The sequence below is a fragment of the Herpailurus yagouaroundi genome, unplaced genomic scaffold (assembly GCF_014898765.1).
Source record: "Herpailurus yagouaroundi ecotype Mexico unplaced genomic scaffold, PumYag 187, whole genome shotgun sequence".
Classification (NCBI taxonomy): Eukaryota; Metazoa; Chordata; class Mammalia; order Carnivora; family Felidae; genus Herpailurus; species Herpailurus yagouaroundi.
The window spans coordinates 28,609,367-28,624,096 of record NW_024412418.1 but is presented as its reverse complement, the minus strand read 5'-3'; positions in this window follow the sequence as shown (position 1 = coordinate 28,624,096).

The window sequence follows — 14,730 nt, the reverse complement described above, 5'->3', positions numbered from 1 at the left end:
CTTAAGTATGGCCTGAACATTGTGACTTCCATGCAGAGAGGACAGTATGGAAAGGGAGGAGGCAAAGGGTGAATTTATAGTGGAGAAACTGAAAAACACAACCTCAGGCAGGTGATCAAAGTCAACATCAACCATAGTAAGTCATGCAAATGGTATGTATTCTAATCCTAGTCTAGTCGCGATAAAATGTTAGATAAATTCCAATAGAGAGACATTCTAAATATATCTGACCAGTACTCCTCAAAACTGTCAAGGTCATTAAGAAAAAAGGAAAGTCTGAGAAACTGCCATAGCCAAAAACAGCCATAAAAAGATATGACAACTAAATTGTAATGTGATATCCTGAATGGGATCCTGGAATAGACAAGGAACATTAGGTAAAAACAAAGGTCATTTGAATAACAGGTGGGCTCCAGTTAATAATAATGTATTAATATTGGTTCAGTAATTACAACAAAATACCATAGAAATATAAGATGTTAATAATTTGGGACACTAGGTGTGGAATATACAGGAACTCACTGTATTACCTTCACAGTTTTTCTGTATATCTAAAACTTTTCAAATAAATAAAGCTTTTTTTCCCCCCAAAAAAAGCAATATGTTGAGAAAAGACACACAAGAGCATGTGTGTGAATCTTTCCTGATAGAAATAAGAATACTGGGGTTTGGGGTATGAGGTAGGGACTGGCTGGAAGGAAGCATGAGGGAAATTTCTGAATGATAAAATGGTCCCTATGTTGATTGGGATGGTGGTTACATGGTACATAAGGAGGAGCCTGATTCCATTTTTTTTTTTTTATCTTTGCCAACACATTTGAAGCCTCCCTGCCTCATGAGCTTCATTCTCTTGTGCTCCATATGTGGGTAAGCTCATAAGAAAGCCTGGGTGATACTTCTTTCACACAGGCAGGAGATTCAAACCATGCAAACCTCTGTTGGACCTCAGGAATTTGCACCCTAACCTCATTCCTAGCAACAATAAACCAGTCCAGTCTACCCTCATTGCTCTCTCAAACCACTTCAGACCTGCTTGAAGGCACTGCCTTTTCCCAGAAGAACTCAATTATATGTAAGTGATAAGCCAGCGCTTGATTTCGGGTCAGGTCGTGATCTCACAGTTCATAAGTTCGAGCCCCACATTCGACTCTGCTCTGAGAATGTGGAGCCTGCTTTGGATTCTTTCTCCTTCTCTCTCTACCCCACCACCACTCATGTTTTCTCTGTCTCTCTCTCTCTCTCTGTCTCTGTCTCTCTCAAAATAAATAAACTTAAAAAAGAAAAGAAACCTCTTAAAAAAAAAAGTGGCCATAATAATAAGCTTGTCAAAAGTCATCATCCTCTACACTTATAAATAATCATTTTTTTACTGTACATGTCATATTTGAATTAAAAAAACATTTTGGGGAAAGGAAATATGTTCTCCAATATTTGATTAGTAAAGTGATGTTTGTTTAAATAATTCTTTCCATTTGGTGTTTTATTTGCTAATATTGCCAGGGTTCTGAAGCTAGACAAATAATGAAGCATACTGATGAAAGCTTAAATCAAAAGGAATTTAATGAATACATTGTATAAGAGACTCAGTATAAAATGCTGTAGATCAAAACATCCATATTATGCAGACTTTTGCTGGTAACAGACAATGAGCTACATTTTGTAACTCAAGGTAGATAGAAAAGAAAATTCTATTATTGTAGTGAATCTGATATAATATGTTACTGAAAAAGTAATAGCTATCAAGTTTTGATGTGAATAATGGAAATGATCAATTTCTTAAGCTAACCTGAAGTGAGAAAGATCAGTTAGGAGAGAGTAGCTATATTCCAAGCAAAAGACAATAACATCTGAATAAAGGTGGTTGGAGGAATTGAAGAGAATGGACAAAGATTTTGGAATATTGGTATTCAGAGGCAGTCCCCTGTGAAAGCTGAAAGCCAAATATCTTTTGCTGCTTTCTTAAATTTTAACAGGCATGTGTAATTCAGATTACATTGTGCTAAAATACTCTGTACTTCTCCTATATGATTCTTTTTATTTGTTTTTTTAGTAGGTTTCATGCCCAGCATGGAGCTCAACCCAGGGCTTGAACTCACTCCCTGAGATCAAGACCTGTTGAGATCAACAGTTGGATGCTTAACCAACTGAGCCACCCAGGCATCCATGATTATTTCTAATTTTGATTATTCCAAAAGCCTTATGAAGTTTTCTATACTTGGAGCTATATTTCTTTTATTTTCTTCTAAGCTAGGTTAATTTAAAACAGGCAAAAACTCAACCTAGTTAATGTGCTTTATAAATATATTGTAAATTATTTTATCACACGTGACATAGAACATGGGGAAACCATAGCAGCTCAGAGTTCATCAGTTTCATACTGTCACCCAATGGCTGAAGCCTGTCAACAAAAGGCCTAATTGGTATTCATCCAGCCTACAGTTGGATACTCAATAGAGTGTTGGGAAACTCAGCCTTGCACATATTGTTTCACACTGGGATAAATTACATGGTTGGAAAAGTCTTAAGTCTACTCTAAATTTGTTTCACTATAGATTTGAGTGCAATTCAACACTCTAGAGCAGAATTTTTCCATTTCAGCATTATTTACCATGGGGACTGTCATGTCATTGTACAGTTTCTAGAAGTATCCCTGTCCTCTACCCACTAAATACCAGAAGCATATCCTTATCCTCATTCAAGATAATAAAAATGTTCTTAGGTATTGCCAACTGTCCCCTGAGGTGCAAGATCACTCCAGTTGAGAACCATTGCTCTACAGTAATCCAGAAGGCCATATATATTAATAATAACCCAGTCTCAAATTCCCACTCTGCCCAACAGTGTGACTTTGGGCAAGTTACCTTCCTTCTCTGAGACCTAATTTCCTTACTTAAAAGAGGGGCTGCGGCGCCTGGGTGACTCAGTCGGTTAAGTGTCTGGCTTCGGCTCAGGTCATGATCTAGTGGTCCATGAGTTTGAGCCCTGCATCAGGCTCTGTCCTGACAGCTCAGAGCCTGAAGCCTGCTTTGGATTCTGTGCCTCCCTCCCTCTTTGCCCCTCCCCTCCCCTCCCCTCAAAGATGAATAAACACTCAAAATTTTTAAATAATAAATAAGAAAGTGGGGCTAATAATATCCACCTCACAGGGATAAGATGCAGGGAAAACAGAGGCAAAGCACATAACATGCTTCCTAGTACTCAGTAAATGATCAGTAAGAGCTAGTTCTTTTCACAGCCTCAGCGAGTTCTTGCTGATTGATTGACTCCAGTATAAGGCTATACATCAAACTACATACAACTAAAAGAAAAATTTGAGCAGTATATGAATATAGACTTCTACACATAGAAATAATCATTCCTATTTAGGGGGAGTGGGGCTGTACAGTCCCCCTAAAAAATACTCAAAGTGAAAAGGGATTTTAGCCCACAGACATAACTATTACTTTTATGGCATTAAGGGCATTGTCAATGATGTTGGCACTACTGTGCTTTCCCTGTAATCTATTCTCAGTAAATGTTTTTGTTTGCAATTAGGCATAGAGAGAGAGAGTACTTTATTTTTTTATTTATATATGAAATTTATTGTCAAATTGGTTTCCATACAACACCCAGTGCTCATCCCAAAAGGTGCCCTCCTCAATACCCATCACCCACCCTCTCCTCCCTCCCACCCCCCATCAACCCTTAGTTTCTTCTCAGTTCTCAACAGTCTCTTATGCTTTGGCTCGAGAGAGAGTACTTTAAAGAAAAATGGGAATTATACATTTTGGTCAATGAAAGAGCTCCCAAAGTTTTCAAAGGAAGGGGCATTGCTTGAAATACACCAGAATTAATCACATTCAAACGGCACAGGGTAGTTTAATGAAACTTAGTTTGCATTGCGTACATTTCTATTGTTTATGAAAGAATTTGCTGCTTTCAGAGGTAAAGTTAGACCAAAGAGACATTTTATAAACTCTTTTCTTCTTTTCTTCAATATTAGGGTTACTAGAAAACATATACAGGATACTCAGTTAAATTTGAATATCATGTAAACAACACATTTTTTAGTGTAAGTATATCCCAAATGTTGCCTGCGACATATCCATACTAAAGATTATTCATTGTTTACCTGAAAGTTGACTTTAACCGAACTCTTGTTTTTGTTTTGGAGAGTTTTGTTTGATGTTTTTAAATCTAGCAACTCTATTACAATATGCAGTACATCCAGCTTAATCCAGGTTCTTATATCTTTGCCCTGGAATACATGTTGTTAGTCTTTCCTCCCAACCTCCCCACTCCAAACTGCACAGAGTGATGTGTTGCTCTCTATGGACAGAGACTAGTGTCAGTACATAGTATCCTTCTAAACAATGTACCTTACTTACACCTGCCATTACTGCTTTAACTAGCCCTTCTACTCCAAAACACATAAATAAACACTTCTCCTGGCGGTCTGTGCTCCAGCCCATCATTGCTTTTGTAGGATGTTCTTTTTGCCTGTGACAAGCTTTCCTTTCTGCATCCTTCCATCTTCTGCCTGCTGACCACCTACTCATGTATCAAGTCTGCACTCAAATACAGACCCTTTCTGTACAATTCTATTCCTCTGGACAGAGTTAGAGAGTCTCTCCTCTATGGACTTGTGCTCTTACTTAAGACTGTATTTCCTATTGTAGTACTTTATATGTAAATTATAATTCAATATATATTTCCCCACAATAATGAGAAATTTGGTATTACTCAGTTGGTAATTAGCTACTTCACCTATCCTGTTTTTATAGTGGACAGAAGGTGAGCTAACTTTTCATATTCACATGGGGAAAGGGACATTGAAGGCCATCACATCTTGTGAAGCATTGCTGGGGTAGACAGTGGATATCCTACCTTCTAGTGTTTTTTGGGTCCAACTTCCCATGATTTATAAGTAGAATCACTGACGAGGTCCAGGAAAGCCTTAACACCATAATTTTCTCTATCCTTGTTGAAGCTGGAACAGACAAGCAGCCCTAGTTTCCTTCAAATTACATCTGTGATGGAAAAATATACGCTCAACCCTTGGATTTTAGGAAGGCTATCTCTGTGCAGACTGAGTTCAGGAATTTTACAATAATCTTACTTTATTTTTCATAAGAGTTGATGTTTGAGAGAATCCCCTTGTCAAGTTACAGCAGAGTATCTGTGATATTTTTTCCCAAAATATTTGCTTTATTGGACAATGAGTTCTGTAAGTGTGACATCTATGGTTTATTCATCTCTGTAATCTTAGAGTTCAACATAGTGCCAGACTCATGATAAATAATTCATAGAAGATTCCTGGCATTTGCTGAGTGACTACATGAAATATGGTCTATCACTTGATTTATCAAAAGTAAGAAAATATTTAATATGGTTTTATTATCAATATACAAATCCACCCAATTTGCCCAAACATGTCATTGTTATCATTACTCATTTTTGACACCATTTATTTCTGGGGTGCCTGGGTGGCTCAGCTGGTTTAGCATCTGACCCTTGATTTCAGCTCAGGTCATGATACCATGATAGAGCCCCGCTTCAGGCTCTGAGCTGAGCATGAAGCCTCCTTGGGATTCTTTCCCCCTTGCTCTCTGCCCCTCCCCCGCTCACATATTCTCTCTCTCTCTCTCTCTCTCTCTCTCTCTCTCTCTTTCACTCAAAATAAATAAACAATTAATAAAAAGATATTTCTAATGCTGATTATGCTAGCAAAGCCTTCTTATATAGGCCTTCATAATGCTATTGCTATATACTAAAAACATCATACTTGAGAGTGTATGTGTGATAAAGGCACTACAGACACCCATTAACACATTTTCAGTGGGTTTTTCAAATCTTAACAACCACTAAAATGTACATTGGAGTTAACTTGTATGCACGTAACCTACATTATTTACTCTGAATATTTTAAATAATAATTTAAATTTTTTTTTCAACGTTTTTTTAATTTATTTTTGGGACAGAGAGAGACAGAGCATGAACGGGGGAGGGGCAGAGAGAGAGGGAGACACAGAATCGGAAACAGGCTCCAGGCTCCGAGCCATCAGCCCAGAGCCTGACGCGGGGCTCGAACTCACGGACCGCCGCGAGATCGTGACCTGGCTGAAGTCGGACGCTTAACCGACTGCGCCACCCAGGCGCCCCTTAAATAATAATTTAAAAAATAACTTCCAATGTAAACGCTACCATCATACCTCCTATTCAGGATGGTGGTATGCATATGTATTCAAATGTATAAATCACGCTAAATAAACTTGTTTACTTGACCACTTGACAGTCAAGTTACCTGTCATTCTAAAAGGACTAGTCATCTCAGGATTTTTTCTGTAATAGACTCTATTTCAAGGATCTAAATATTTCTTTTATTGACTAACAGTTATATTTTTACTAAATGCTTTTCTAGTCTTTTCTTCCGTTAGATTAAACAATGTCACACAACTAAATATGATTTAATTTACTTATCTCCTTAGGAGTTTTCAAATTAATAAATCTACTTTCAAAAATATCTCCTAAGACCATGTTAACTGCTTTGTTTCAGGAATGTGGTAAGCAACAAACCAGCTCCAGCCCATCCAACAGTATCCCAAACACATATGCATATTTCATCAGTGTATGCTTTGGTTTCACATTGCTTTGACCCTTTCTGGCCTTTCCTTCATTCATTTAGTTCTCTTTTTTCTTTCTCCTTTTCCTTATTGGCCTAGTCTATCTCCCAAACCTGCATGAAAATGAAAGAAAAAAAAAGAAAGAAAAAGAAAAGAAAAAGCCTGCTAAAAAGAAAAAAAGAAGGTGCTATTTGGCTCTGCTTTTCAGAACAATGCTGTATATTACATTACAATGACATAGATTATAATAACAACAGAGCTCTTTTCTCATTATGATGAACATAATGAGAATGATAAATGGATTCAAATAAAATCTACTCAAAATACACTGCTCAGATTTCTGACTCCTCCATCATTGCTCTATATAGCCCTGTTTCATGATGTTGTTATCTTTTTTTGAAATAAAAAAAATAGCTTGCTAATTAAAGAATCTGTCACATACACTTTATATATGTGTACTACAATATCTCCAAGCTAGGAGACATTTCCCTGTCACAGCACTGTTTGTTCATTCAGTACTTATTCTGTTTGCCACTGAGTTAGGGGAATGGTGAATTTCTAAAGATGAGATGTAGTGTAGTGGAATGAGCACCACATAAGGAGTCAGCTGATCTGAGTTCTAATTTCAGCCCTATATTCACTTTTTATTACCACTGTAATAAACTAACAGGAATTTAATGGCTTAAAAGAACAAATTTATCTTAAAATTCTGTAGATTACAAGTCTGACCCAGGTCTTACTGGGAGAAAAATCATATTTCCTTGATTTTTCCAATTTCTAGAGGCTGCCTCCATTTTTTTGTCTTGGGGTTCCCTTCCTCCAGCCTCAAAGTCAGCAATTTTGAATCTCCTCAATCATTTTTCCACAGCCACATTCCCTCTGACCCTGAACTCAGACACTAAAATCCTTTTAAGGAATTCATAAAATTAGATAGAGCCCGTGCAGATCATCCAGTATAATCACCCCATCTCAAGGTCTTTAACTTAATTGCATTTGCAAGGTCCCTGTTTCCATGTAAGGTAATATTTTCACAGCTTCCAGGAATCAGACATGGACATGGGGAGAAGGGACATTATTTTGCCTACCACAAGCCTCATCACTAGCAGTATGTGATCTTAGTAAATCATTTGACTACTTTAACTCTTGGTTTCCTCCTCAGGAAAATGGGGATAATTAATTACTCTGCCAACCAGGATGGCCTTTGTTCATTTTATTCTGTTTCCTCTTTTTCATAAAAATTGTCACAAGGACTATATAAGTTAATAAATGTGAAGTTCTTTGTATATTAGAAATCAAGTTGGGGCACTGGGTGGCTTAGTCGGTTAAGCATCTGACTCGTGATTTGGGCTCAGATCATGATCTCAAGGTTCATGAAATCAACCGCACACCCCCCCCCACCCCCACCCAGAGCAGTCAAGCTCTGCACTGACAGTGTGGAGCCAGCTTGGGATTCTTTCTCTTGTCTCTCTGCCTCTTCCTTGCTCGTGTCTCTCTCTCAAAATAAATAAATAAACTTAAAAAAATAGAAATCAAGTTATTATTACTCCCAGATCTGCTACAGCATTTTGCTAAGTTATTCACTAATTTAGGTAAATAACTATGGAGTGCTTACTATGTCTCAAGCTTTATTCTATATTTTACAGATATAGCCATGAACAGATAGACTAAATGCCTTCTCTTGTGGTGTTTAAATGGAAAATTAACAAGTCATGTAATTGAAAGAACATTGGCTGGCTATTCCAGTTAGGGTGAACAAAGACTACATTTCTGAGGATGGAAGCTGAAAACTGAATGATGAGATCAGAAATAAATTCAGATGGATACTGCAAGACAGGAGAATATTCCAACCATGGAGGAAAGAGCTAAGATGAGTTCAACTTTCATATGTACCAGAAACAGCTGGGAGGCCATATTACTGAGCATAATGAGCAAAAGAGAAAGCGTAAGGAAGTGAGACAGCAGATATGGGCAACTAATTGATTAAGTCAAGTAATTAAGTAGTGAGAAATGGTGAGGACTGGAATATATGTTCATGATGAAAAAAATCCACTTACGTTTCCCTTTTCAAATTTTATTGATTTTAAAAGGTAGCCACTAAATTACATGCCTGGAGAAGAATTTACAAATGTAATATTTCACTATCTCCTAGCATCAACTTTTATTGAAGAAAATAAAATTTTATTAATTAGTAGGTAATTGGACTTCCCTTTCCTACTTTTTAAAAATATTGTTATTTTCTCATTATTTTTGGTTTCTGAAGTTTCACTATGCAGTGAAATTCACTAACGTGAATTTTTTTCATCCTCCTAAAAACTCAATATGATATTTTTCCAATAGGATTCTCAAATTGAAAATATATAAATATGTATATGTATGCCTGTGTTTGTATATATATACATACATATAATGTGTTTGTATTCACACACACACACACTTTATTTCTCAACTATTATCTCTTCAAACACTAGTTCTTCCACATTCTCTGCTTCTGGCACATCTGCCAAAAAAAACAGCATTACCAAAAAAAGTGTTATTGTTTGTGTGTAGTTTTTAATTTAAACAAATTGTGTTTTCCATAGATCTCATAGTTTCATGCTTGTACCATCTCATGGTTTCACACGTCTACCTTCAACTCATTGTTATGGAGCTGAGATCAACTGCTATTTTTTATAGTAAATGTACATTTACATTTGTAAATGTAGTTTATTGCTTCTGAAGTATACATCATAGTCCATCATAGGCATATGTCATATTTAACTTATTATATCAGTATGGATTAGATTATGCTGCGGTAACAAATGACTCCATTAACTTGCCTACAATAAAGATTTATTTCCCAACATGCTACATGTCCATGATCTTCTCCTTGACCTGTCTCTAATTGAAATGTTGACAGTTGTTGCGTTTTGTTGACCAAAGTAAGTCATGTGCACAAACTTGACTTTACTGGATGTATGGTAGAAGTCCTTCCCATTCTATATAATTATATAACTATATAACCATGGAACATATATCGCATATAATTATACATTATATTAATATATTAATAATTATTAATTATATGTAATTTCTATATAAATACATAATAACTTCATATAAATAATATCTTATGATACAATTAATGTGTTACTAATAAGGTATTGATGATATTAATTATGTAAATATATTACATATAATAATGTATTTATATACTTATATAACGAAGTAAATATTGATATATGTATGTATTTTATATAATTATCCATACAATGAATATAATTTATTCCACACCAATTTCTGATGCCACTCCTGCCATACACCAAGTTCCTATATCTGCATAGATCTGTCTCTGGGCTCTCTGCTCTGTTCCACTGAAATCTGTGTTCCATTAACACAACCTCAGTTTTTAAATTATGATGACTTTGTACTGTCTTACTATCTGGTAAGTCTTATTTTCAAAATTACCTGATATATTTGAGAATATTTACTTTTCCATTTAAATTTTGAATTACTTAAAATTTTCTATTTGATTAGAATCAAAATTGAATTTAAAGATGAAAGGATGATTAATATCTTCACATGTTAAATTGTCCCAGCCACAAATATGGTCTTCAGATGTTCTTTTATGCACTGTTAGAGGTTTTTTTTTCTTTTTTTTTTTTCTGCACTATAGCTTCTATGCATCTCTAAATAGGTTAATTCCTAAACAATATTTTTTTAATTTATCAAACAATACCTTTCTATTATTTTATTTCACTATTTTTGATATTGAGAAGTGGCATTAATTTTGTGGCACATTGTATTCCACAACTTTCCAAATGTTCGTATTGGTTTTTGCAGATTATTATTGGTTTTATTGTATTTTCTATGGAAAATTAAATCATCTGCAAATAATGACAATTCTAATTTTTTTAAATACATCTTTCTTAATTATAGTATGTGCATTTGTCAGAATCTCCAGTATGTGGACAGACAGTTGAAGTGACAGAGGAATCACTGTCTTAACTTCAAAGGGAATATGTATCTTTAGCATCTTAGTTTCCTGAGAATTCTTTCATCGTAAATAAGTGGACAGCTTTTTCAAATACTTTTCTGAATCTGGCATGGTTATTTGAATTGTTCTCCTTAAGTATATTGATATGACAAATTATAATAAAATCCATCACAGGTTTTTCTCCCGTGGCTAGTATTTTTCAAATTAGGTTTAGAAACTCTTTCCCACCTAGATTTCTCAGATTTTTTCTTACTGTTTTTTCCATTGACTTAATGTTTTTGTTTTCCATGTTTTGGTCTTGATAGATCTTCTAAGCTGAGCCATCTTCATATACTTATTTTTATAAATATTATTCACTTTAGCCTACTTGGTTTGGTCTTGCATTATTTTGTTTAGGATATTTTCAGATATGTTTATGAGTGAAATTATTCTCTTCTTTTCCTCATTTTGTCCCTTATTCAATTCTAGAATCAAGGCTGTATTAGCCTCATAAAATGAATTAGATAATTTTCCTATTTTTAAAAAAATTTTCTAGAACAACTTGTATTAGATAAATATTAGCTCCCTGATAACATCTGTGTGTGGTTTTGGGGAGAAAGATATTATAATTTCATCTGCACTGTTACTGTTCCCTTTTCTATTTCTTCTGATGTCCATTATTCCATTTTATTTTTTCATTGTCAATTTCATCTTTCAAATGTACTAATACTTTGTAATATTCTTTTACAATAATTAATCTCTTCACATAGATGTAATTATCTCCCCTTTTGTCATTCTTTTTTTTAAATCTCCTCCTGTCCTTTCTCCTTTTTCCCCCTCAGTCTTACCAAAGGTTTACCAATCTTTTTAGACCTTTCCAAAAACTGTGCTTTCGTTTTATTAATTTTACCTCTTTTAATCCCCCTCCGTATTTTTACTCTTGTCCTTAACTTTACTATTTCTTTTTTTCCTGATTCTTTGTGTTTATTCCAATTTTTTAGCTTCTTTCGTTGCTCACTTGTTTTAAATCATTGCTGTTTCCTCATAAACATAGTCAAAGCTTTAATTTTTTTTTTTATCAAGTACTACTTCACATTCATCTCACAAATTTCCACATGTGGTGTTTTTATTGCCATTGAATTCTAAGTATTTCATCATTTTATCTTCATGGCTTCCTCTCTAACCAGATGATAATGTCATAGTTTGTTTTGTCTGGTTTTAAGTTTCAAGGCATATGGGATTTTAAGCTGTTTTTTGGTTACTGATTTCTAATTCTAATGCATTCGTGTCTTGTTACCAGAGAATACAGTCTGTACCACACTCATTCTTTTGAATGTGTTGAGGCTTTCTTTGTGATCTAGTATAATGGAAGCCGCGATGCTCTGATAAATTGGGCTCTTCAGGGCTGATTCACATATTCCCCAGCTGCTGGGAATATCAGCCGCCTATGACTTCCAGCATGTCTCTCAATGGAAATCACCTTGAGATGCAAAGAAATGTCTCTCTCAAGGTTATGACCCTTCCCTGGTGCAACTTGCAGCCAGTGGAATACGGAGTCCCCTTATCTCTGAAGGTCCTCCCCAACCCAGAGTTTCTGTAAGCGTTGGTTAAGGTTCACTTGCAACTTCACTGTGGGTCAGTTTCCTAATATGCCACTGTCACCTGTGTACGGGCAAGTCCCTTAGAGTGTGTACATCCCGATAAACATTCTGCATGCAACTCTCCACCTCAGCTGCTGTTTCCAGGGCAGCTCATCTAAGACATCTGTGTAAATTTAATGTTTTTGACAGTGGCAGGTGCATTAAAGAGAATGAGTATTCTATGTTTATTGGTGTAAAACTCTATAGGCATAGTTTATATTGAGCTGATTAATTTTTATCTTGTCATCTCGATGTTTCATTTTTTGAGGAGTTGTTAAAATCTTTCAACTACCATGGATATTTTATCTATATCTTCCCATTATTACCTATATTAGAACTATGTGTATTTTGACATTATATTGTTAACTGCATAGGTATTCAGGAGCTTTAGATACTCTTGATCATTATCAGTATAGAGTAACTTTCATTGATGCTTGGCATGTTTTGGTAATTTGTTTTTGTCTCCTTTTTTTTTTTTTTTTTTTTTTTGTCTTGGTTTGGTTTGGGTTTTGTTTTTTGGTCTGACTTTATAAGTATACCAAACTTTCATTTAGCTGCTATTTGCCTGTTCTGCCTTTTTCTACCTTTTATTTTCAGTCATTCTGTGTACGATAGCTCTAAATGTGAGAGAAAGTAATGTATCACAGACATGTTCACCAGGGGAAAGAATGGCTCAGAATGCAAGAAGGCCAGGGATTGCTATCCGCTTTCTCTCCTCCAAGAACGCCAACGGCGTGTCCCCACTTTGCCCTGGGTAGACCATTTCCTTCCCTGTTACTGTAATGGAGCAGGAAGGACAGAGCTTCACCACCCATGGACTATAGAGTAATAACCATCCTGGGTTGAGCAGCCAATGGAATGAACAGTTCAAACTGGACACTTTTGAGAGAGCTTATTAATATTTTAATTAATATTTACACCAGGACAACCAACAGAAACCAGGACTGACCTGGAAAAATTCTCATGTATGGTCACTCTAATTCTTCCCTCACCTCCCACCTCCATCCTATAGGCTAGGTCATTAGAATAATGCTATTAAGAGAGAAATCCAAAAAGATGACACAAAAAAAAGTCTAAAATTCCGTTCACAACTGAACAAAGCAAAATCTATGTATAGAGAACTCAATATATTGCAAGAAAACGAATAAGGCACAATGCCTCATTAGATATATCCCAGAAAAATCTTTGAACTAGATGAATAAGGAAAAAAATCCACCAAGTATCTGTGCAAAAAAAAAAAAACCAAAACCAAAAACAAAAACAAAACAAAACAAAAACAGTTAATGTACAAAAAACCAAGAACTATGCCTTCCTCAGATCCCATCTTAAGATGTTTAATGTCAGAAAACAATGAAGTAATTTACAGAGAATTTGAGAAGGGAAACGATATAAACTTTAGAGACTACAGTCAGCCAATTTATCTCTTACACATTAATAACAGAAAAAAAGACATTCTCAAATATAAAAGAACTAAGAATGTGTCACTCACTTAACTTGGGCAAATAGGAAGGCAAAATAGGAAACCCACAATAAAAAATTCACAGAGTAAAAAAATCCTGGAACATGTTCCTATGGGACTCTAATAAATCATCAGCATAGTGCCAATGCCAGTGAGTAACTAAGCCTAACACAGCACTGAACCCACAAGAAGTATTTAGAATTCTTTTCACAATAACACTAAAACGAAGCTTAAAAGTAAACATTCTCATTTTAGAGGTGCCTGGGTAACTCAATTCGTTAAGCATCCACCTCTAGATTTTGGTTCAGGTCATGATGTCACGGGTCATGGACACTGGTCTTGGCACTGACACAATGGAGCCTGCTTTGGGTTCTCCTTCTCTCCCCCTCTCTGCCTCTCTCTACCTCAAAGTAAATACAAAATTTTTAACAATTCTCATTTGAAATTATTATCCTGTTCTATGGGAATAACACTGTGACACTGCACAAAAATTCCCCATTTCTCAGGCAAGTTTACCAACAGGTTCAAAAGTCCACTAAATATGATTGTAGATCTTTATTGAAGAATTTAGGTCAAAAAAATGCCTACAAAAAATGCCTACAAAAAATGCCAGAATATTGATGTGACTTTCCTTAGTTATTTAGATAAGACTGACATTTTTCTTCATGATACTTTTCTGTTGTTTAATATAATAGTGAACAACAGTACACTACTTTGTAAATGAGAAAATAAACTTTATATGAAGAAGAAACAAATGCCCAAAGCCAGATTTCCCAAAAAGCATGAATTATTAATTATGAGCTTAGATCACTGTGCCCCTCATCCTCATGATTTTATCTAGTGAAAAGGCAAGAATGTATTTCCAAGCAATAGAATATATATGACAGAATATACAAAGTAGAAGGGAAGTTAGAGAACTTTGAGAACAGTGGTTCAAAACCAGCAGCAGTTGTGACCTCAGGAATGTATGCAGTGCCTGCAAACATTTCTGGTTGTCATACCTGAGGAGGGGGCAGCCTACTGGCATCTACTGAGTAGAGGCTAAAGATGCTGCTAAACATCTACAACACACAGGAC